The sequence below is a fragment of the Pongo abelii genome, chromosome 1, assembly GCF_028885655.2.
Source record: "Pongo abelii isolate AG06213 chromosome 1, NHGRI_mPonAbe1-v2.0_pri, whole genome shotgun sequence".
In the NCBI taxonomy this organism is placed as follows: domain Eukaryota; kingdom Metazoa; phylum Chordata; class Mammalia; order Primates; family Hominidae; genus Pongo; species Pongo abelii.
The window spans coordinates 15,026,433-15,034,188 of record NC_071985.2 but is presented as its reverse complement, the minus strand read 5'-3'; the positions used below and the strand labels follow the sequence as shown (position 1 = coordinate 15,034,188).

Below are 7,756 nucleotides of genomic sequence, written 5' to 3'. Positions count from 1 at the left end.
ACAAAATTAGCTGGGCATGGTAGCGCATGCCTGTAATCCCAGCTACTTGGGAGGCTGAGGCAGGAGAATTGCTTGAATCTGGAAGGTGGAGGTTGCAGTGAGCTGAGATTGTACCATTGCACTCCAGCCTGGGCAACAAAATGACACTCTGTCTCAAAAAAAAAAAAAAAAAATGGAGCCAATAATGCCTGTTTACACGGTGGGCTTCAAGGTTTGGGGTGCAAGTCAGCTCGCCTGGAACATGGCCCTGGGTCAGTGCTGCAGTAACAGTGGTCACTGCTACCCCTGCTGCTGGTCAATGATTACCTGAGTGGTGGTTATTATTGTTGTTCATCATCCAGTCTTCCTTGATGGCCTTTCTGCACATGCCATATTTCTTTGGGTAATAATCCATTTCTAACTGAGCCACAGGATAAAGGCTTTTTGGCACTCGCATTCTCTCCCATATTATTTTGTGATATCACATTCCAGATAAGCTTTCCTTGGCTAGTGAACCAGGAGCCAGTGGGAACAGGAATCGCGGGAAATTGCTATGCTGGATTTTTAAACCAAAATCAAATCATATGCTTTTGGATAGCCAGTGTCTGTGCTAAGTGCTCCGTAGAGTCAGCCTCCACTTCACCAGAATGCAGCTGTGTCTACTTCAAGCATGAGCCAGAACAGATGGGGCCACATGCCTATCCCATCTTGGGCCAGGCCTGCCCTCCACCCACTTCCCAACCTGCTCTAGGTCTGGTCCTAAAAGAGAAGGGGGCTCCACAAGGAGGGTCCCTAGGAAACTTCCTCTGATGCGTTTTCCAGCCTGGGTCATCCCGTTCAAAGAGAAGTTCCGGCTGTGAGTGGGTTCACTGTGTCTTTCAGCTGGTGAACTTGTTCTTGGAAAGCTCTTAATTATTTAAAGTGCATATTGGTTTTTGTGGCCACGCCTCATACTGTCTAGCTGAGTTCATTAAAAAAAGACAAAAAATCCAATTGGACAGAGTAATTTCCCTTTTCTGATATTTGGGCAAGTTCTATTCATATGTTTCCTGGATCATTTAAAATACAACTATACTAATTACATTCACCTCCTAGGCTGGATTCTTTGTTGAGCAGAGAGAAAACAAAGATGATTTATGTACTTAATGTAACATTCACGAGTGCATCAGAAGCGTTTCACGCTTTTCTTACCTAAGTGCCGTATTTTATGACACTTACATTTAATGAGTTACTCTCAATCATATATACATTATTAATTTATAACAAAATAAATTAAAAGCACTGGATATTAAAGCTCCCTTGTTGCAGGAACACATCATTAGAAACACTAGATAGCATTATTTTGCTACATGTTTCTCCGAGGGAAAAACAGAGGAGAACTTTGTCAAAGAAAGACTAAGTGTTCCGCCAACAGAATGGAGACCGGCTTGTCAGTATTTTGCTATGAATTAGTTGGGGAGTGGGGGGAATGGGTCTTCCAAATGCTTATTGGTTAAAAGTGTTTTGTTTTGGCCAGGTGTGGTAGCTCGTGCCTGTAATCCCAGCACTTTGAGAGACCAAGGCAGGCAGATCATTTGAGGTCAGGAGTTCAAGACCAGCCTGTCCAACATGGTGAAACCTGTCTCTACTAACAATACAAAAAAATTAGCTGGGCATGGTGGCGCACACCTGTAATTCCAGCTACTCGAGAGGTTGAGGCATGAGAATCGCTTGAACCTGGAGACAGAGATTGCAGAGATCGCACCACTGCACTCTAGCCCGGGCGACAGAGTGAGACTCCGCCTCAGAAAAAAAAATAATAAAGTGTTACTGGGGGTATGCTTACCTGCGTATCCCCAATAACACTTTATTATTAGATAACCAACTGTTATTAAAGTTGGATGAAAGTTGGTGTATTTATGCCCAACTTAGAAAGTGCCTTTGTCTCTTGGTAAAGATGTTTTCTCCCACGTAGCAAGTGGAGGGAATTCACAAAGTAGATTGAGGGACACATGTAAACGTGCATTTTGCAGAATCCTTTTAGAGGATGTAGGAGGTGTAATAGATCTTCTCTAAAGAGGAAGGTTGGCACCTTCTAGGTTTCCTGGCCAAGCCCTCAGCTCTCAGGAGTCCTAAGCAAGCCACTGGTGTCCCGTTTGACTTTGCAAAGCCACATCATTCTGAGACAGAGATGGGTACCTCTGAAGCCAAGATCCATGCTCCTCCTGCTACAGTGCAGGGTTGCTGCAGGGAGGGCTGTGCAGCCAAAAACTACTACATCTGCCAGCCTCCCCTGGCATCTAACTTGGGCTAAGTGACTTCCCTCCAAATGGCTAGGAGTCAAGCAAGACAGATAAGAAGCAGATGGGCATTTTCCTCCACTTCCCCGTTCCACTGGCCACATCACAGAATCCCCAAGCTTCAAGGGATGGCATAGCTGCAAGGTGGGAGAAGGATCACCAACGGGTGAAATGACACCTGTCAACCAATAACATGAATCAAAACTAAACTTCTGTGTGCCAAGCCTCTGAACTGAAGAGTTTGGCGTAACAGCTAGCATGACGTTGATTAGTATGATCTCCGTCTCTCCCCACAAGCTCAGAGTTGGAGTCAGTCTGAGAGCCTACATCCTCCACCATGCATACTTAGATATCCTTATTGGCCAAAAGCTTCCATGTGGCTTTATTTTTATTCTGAATATAATAAAAATGTTTAAAGAGTATCTGGACAGAAAATGTCAATCTTTGAACACCACAAGGACAGGGATCATGTCTGTCTTGCTCACCTGCATATCCCCAGCACCTTGCACAGTGCCTGGTGGGGTGCTGGTAGAAAGGGGTCAGGGGAAGGAAGAAATTATCCATGAGCAATGGTGGTAATATCAATATCATGTTCACAGTCAGAGTAGACTTGCTAAGATCAGCTCTTGGCAGGCAATCTCCAAAGAGCAATGCAGGAATCATTTCCCTCTGTCCTTATAATAAGCTGTTCCTCTATCATCCAGAATGATAAACTAATCCTATTCAGAAAGAGCCCTTGAATGACAAAGTAAGTTTTAGAAAAAGAAGTGCTTGATTATCAGACTTTTTTTTTTTTTTTTTTTGGAAATTAGTCAGGTCTGAAATTAGTAGACTAGCACAAGGGAAGTTCCATTATGCCATCTGATTGAACTGAGTAAAAACCCATCTTCAGGAAGTTTCAATTCCACATTTATACTGGCTAGAATTTCACAAGTTCCTAAAACTCACTGAGTCCTGGAAGAGAAGAATTTAGAGGATTTGTGCATTTAGGGTCTTTAAAGTCCTGCTAACTTTTTTATCGATATAAAATATATATTATGTGTAAATGTGTTTTTTACATGCATAGACTACGTAATGATCAAGTCAGTATTCGGGGTTTCCATCACTTTGAGTATTTGTCATTTTTATGCATTGATATCGTTTCATGTCCTCTCTTCTCATTACTTTGAATATACAAAATATTGTTTGCTAAGCATAGTCACCCTAGTCTTTTTTCTTAGTACTTTTTTCGTCTATCTAACTGTATGTTTGTCCCCATTAACCAACTTCTCTTCACTCCTGCCCTCTACCACCACCTACCTTTCCCAGTCTCTGGTCCTATCATTCTGTTCTCTATGTCCTTGAGATCAAGTATTTTTAGCTCCTGCATGAGTGAGAACATGCAGTATTTCTCTTTCTGTGCCTGGATTATTTCAATTAACAGAATGACCTCTGGTTCCATCCATGTTGCTACAAATGACGTGATTTCATTCCTTTTTACAGCGGAATGGTATTCCATTGTGTATATATGCCACATTTTCTTTATCCATTTGTCCATTGATGGACACGTAAGTTGATTCCATATCTTGGCTGTTGTGAATAGTGCTGTGATAAACATGTGAGTGCAGGTATCCCTTTGAGATACTGATTTATGTTCCTTTGGATAAATATGCAGCAATGGGATTGCTTCCTGCTATGGGATTTGAGAACCTACATCTGTTTCAGTTACTATTAGTCTTTAACAAACTACTCTGAACTTTAATGGCATTAACAACTCCTTTGTTGGCATCAAGGGATGGCTTTTCCCCTGCTCCATGATGTTTAGAGTGTGTGCTGGAGGGGGCAACTCAACAGCTGGGGACTAGACACATCTATTGTCTTCCTCCAATGTGTGGAGGTTGATGCTGGTTGTCATGGGCCACCTAAGCTGGAGCTGTCAACCTGAGGGTATACACATGGCCTCTTATGGCCTGGGCTTCCTCACAGGAAGGGTGGTCCGTGGTAATCACACTGCATTCATGGTTGCAGCTCAGAGCCCCGGAGGCCTCAGTGGACACAGCAGAAACTCCATTCCTTTTAGGACCTAGCCTCGAAGTCACATAATGTCACTTCCACCATAGTTTATGTCAAGGCAGTTACGAGCCTGCCCAGTTTCAAGGGGGAGGGGGACATCAACTTTGCCTCTTGACTGGAGGGTGGCAAGATCATCTCGGGGAAGAGTACATGGAATGGGAGGTATTGCTGCTACCACCTTTGGAAAATATGATCTTCCACAGCATCTGAAGCAAAAGTGGTGTTTAGAGAGAGTAGTACACTGGCTTCTGTTAGGAAGATGTGTTACTGGGCTAGGAAAGGCTGCCAGTGGCAGAGGCTTGGGGTTTAGGAGGCAGGAGGAGTGGCCCAGATGGAGAATTCTACCAGGGAAGCAGTGGTTCACTTTCTCTAACCTGACCCCAGAGAGCAATCAGGACCCTGATTTACCCCCAAGCTTTTGGGTGCAGCTGGTCTAGCTTCAAGCCCTTCTAGACACCCTGGGACCTACCCAGGTTCCCCCAGACTTCAGCTGCAGCGTCTGCTGTCTCCTTTCTCTGAGAAGCAGGGCCTGTATCAGTAAAGCAGAAAATAATATCAACCTGGATAGAGAGGACTAATAAAAGTGATAATAAATTATTCAGAGAGTGGAAAACTACTCGAGCTGCCAAATGATAAGAGCAAACACACAATGTGTTTTCTGTCCACGAATCTTCTGGATTCCTTTTTCCATACTGATGTTTTCCCCTTCTGAACAGGTGAAGTATTTTTATGCAAATAGTGCCCAAGAAGTACAGTAATGCAGGCCACTGACAACACAGTCATGTATAACCCAAGTCATGTCCTTTTATGCACTGAACTGCCAGGGGACCTAGCGTTAATAAAAACCACACGTAAAACAGAAACAGCCATATGCTGAGTTAAGGCATGAATAAGAAATCACTCCCAGAAGTGGTGAGAACAGCAGAGCAGAGTGCTATTGTGGCTCTGTAGGTTGAGTGCTCTGAGAATTGGGAGGCCCTGTCAGCTGCTGTATGTGTTCAAGTCAGATGGTGTCAGTGGGGGTAAGGCCAGACCATGGTGCTGTCCTAGGAGTCAGGTACAGCATAGAGGAGGTGGCAGACTCTGCAGGGTGTGATGGTCTCAAAATAGCAGAAACCACAGCCAAGTTCAAGACCCAGTTACCAGTTCATGGGGCTGGAAACCTGGAACCAAGGTGTGAAACCAAACAGGTGGGAACTTGAGCACCAGCAATGGTGTCTTAAATAGTTCCAAGGCCAAGTTGTATGGGAAGGCTGGGTGCTAGGTGCTTGAAACAAAAAAAAGAGGAAGAGAAACTCTGTGTGGCAGGGAGTAGTGGAATTATGTGAATGTGTGGGTGCATGTATGCATGTGTCTGTGTGTGCATATGTGTATAATAGAGCAATGGTTTTAAACTTTGTCATTTGATTGTTGGGTTGGTCAGTTGATTGGCTGGTCCATTGTTTGATAGTTTGGTTGGCTGTTCCATTGTTCGTTTGGTGGGTTGGTTGGCTGGTCCATTGTTAGGTGGGTTGGTTGGCTGGTCCATTGTTTGGTGGGTTGGCTGGTTGGTCCATTGTTTGGTGGGTTGGTTGGTTGCTCCATTCCTTGGTGGATTGCTTGGCTGGTCCATCGTTCAGTAGGTTGGTTGGCTGGTCCGTTGTTCAGTGGGTTGGTTGACTGGTCCATTGTTCAGTGGGTTGATTGGCTGGTCCATTGTTTGGTGGGTTGAATGGCTGGTCTATTATTCAGTAGGTTGGTTGGCTCGTCCATTGTTTGGGGGGCTGGTTGTCTGGTCAGTTGTTCTGTGGGTCGGTTGGCTGGTCCATTGTTCAGTGCGTTGGTTGGCTGGTCCATTGTTTGATGGGTCAGTTGGCTGGTCCATTGTTTGGTGGGTTGGTTAGCTGGTTCATTTTTGGTTTCAGGGGTATTTAGCAGAGGAACACTTCCTTCTAATTGAAAAACATCACATAAAGAAATGCCATATGGAAAAGAGATTCAAGAAGAGCTGTTCTGGCTATATTCAAAAAGCACTCATATTTTTCCCAGGCTTATTTCAGATCCTCTTGATCAGAGGCTAAGCCCCAAGATACAAATCTGTTCCTGCCAGAAGCACCATGTCACCACACAGAAATCAAGCTCTGTTCCTTGTTGCCACTTAGGTGACCAAGGTGTCTTCCCACACTCCCTGCCCTTCCAGAGTCATGGACCCCTACTCAGAGTGAAAGCCAGGTGAAAACCTCACCTGCACAGCCACCAGGAAAACCTTCAGATATGTGTGAGGGATCCTCTAGGTTTCTTCTGTTGGAATCCCTTACTTGTACAGCAAATCCAGAGGGGGTAGATTTTGCAGGTGCTCTGAGTGAACCTTAGGGAATGCACCCCAGGAAGCAACCCGCTGGCCAGCGAGTAAGTCAGGATTTCCTGAATCTCTGCAGGGATTCACCAACTAATCGTAAATGGAAAACACAGTATCCTCCTGGGAGTGGCAGGGCTGGGGCTAGGAGCGAGGAAATTGTATCCTACCCACTCAGTAGGACGCTCACCTTGCATGGATGATCTCATCCTTATCACCAGCTCCAGGTGTGTATACTGTCATATTCTTCTGCTCAATTTCTGTCTACCCCTTTACACATATCTGGCTTCTTTCACAGATTTTTCCTCTATCCCATACGGAAGCTTCCATCCTCCCTAGTGAGAAAGAGGAATTCTTCATGGCCTTGCCTGAAGGAGGCCGGGCTGTGTGTGAACCCTCAGGCAGGAGAGGAAGCTCCCCCTTATCCCATGGGTCTGAACAGATTCCTTATGCCACTTCTTGTGGCACATTTGGTGGGCAAGTCAGTGAAGGTTTCTTGCCCACCTTCATCCAAGTACCACGTACATCTGGAGGAGAGGGGTGGTCACTGGTCTGCTGTGGGTTGGGGCAGGGGTCCTGTAGGAAGGTGAGATTGGCTGCCCCACCCCTGGTCAGGGCCCTGCATTTTTATTCTGTTGCAAGTAAAATTGGGTCCCCAAAATTATGTAGTCATCCTAAGGGTAAATAAGCCAATTTGAATTCAAATGGTCTCTTACCATTATCGTTCAAGGGTGAACTTGACACTTTAGCCCAAGTGGATGATTGACAGCACAGGTGTCTGGGGCATAATAACTCAGACCTCTGTGCTTCTAGCCCTGAGGCGGCATCCCCCAAAGTGTGTTCCACACAGTGTTAGTAATGCAGCATGTTAATTAAGCTTCTGTGGTCAAAGCAGTTTGTGGAATGTATAGTTTTTGACTGCAGAACTCCTTACTCTTTAAAGTGCTAATATGTACCGGAACCCTCCGAGGGAGTATACAGTATGCTGTGTCTCCCAGCATATTTTACCAAACTAGGAAAAAAGCTAGAAATATATATGGGAGGAGAAGGAAATTATAGGCCCTGTAATAGACCTTCTTTTCCACTGAATATAACACCTGTGCCAGCATTC

General features: G+C 45.0%; 1 protein-coding gene across 2 annotated transcripts in view; it reads left to right on the top strand.

Annotated features, from left to right (window-relative positions):
• SLC35F3 (solute carrier family 35 member F3) overlaps positions 1-7,756 on the top strand; it is a 414,885-nt gene that overhangs the window by 332,956 nt on the left and 74,173 nt on the right. The window lies entirely within an intron of this gene.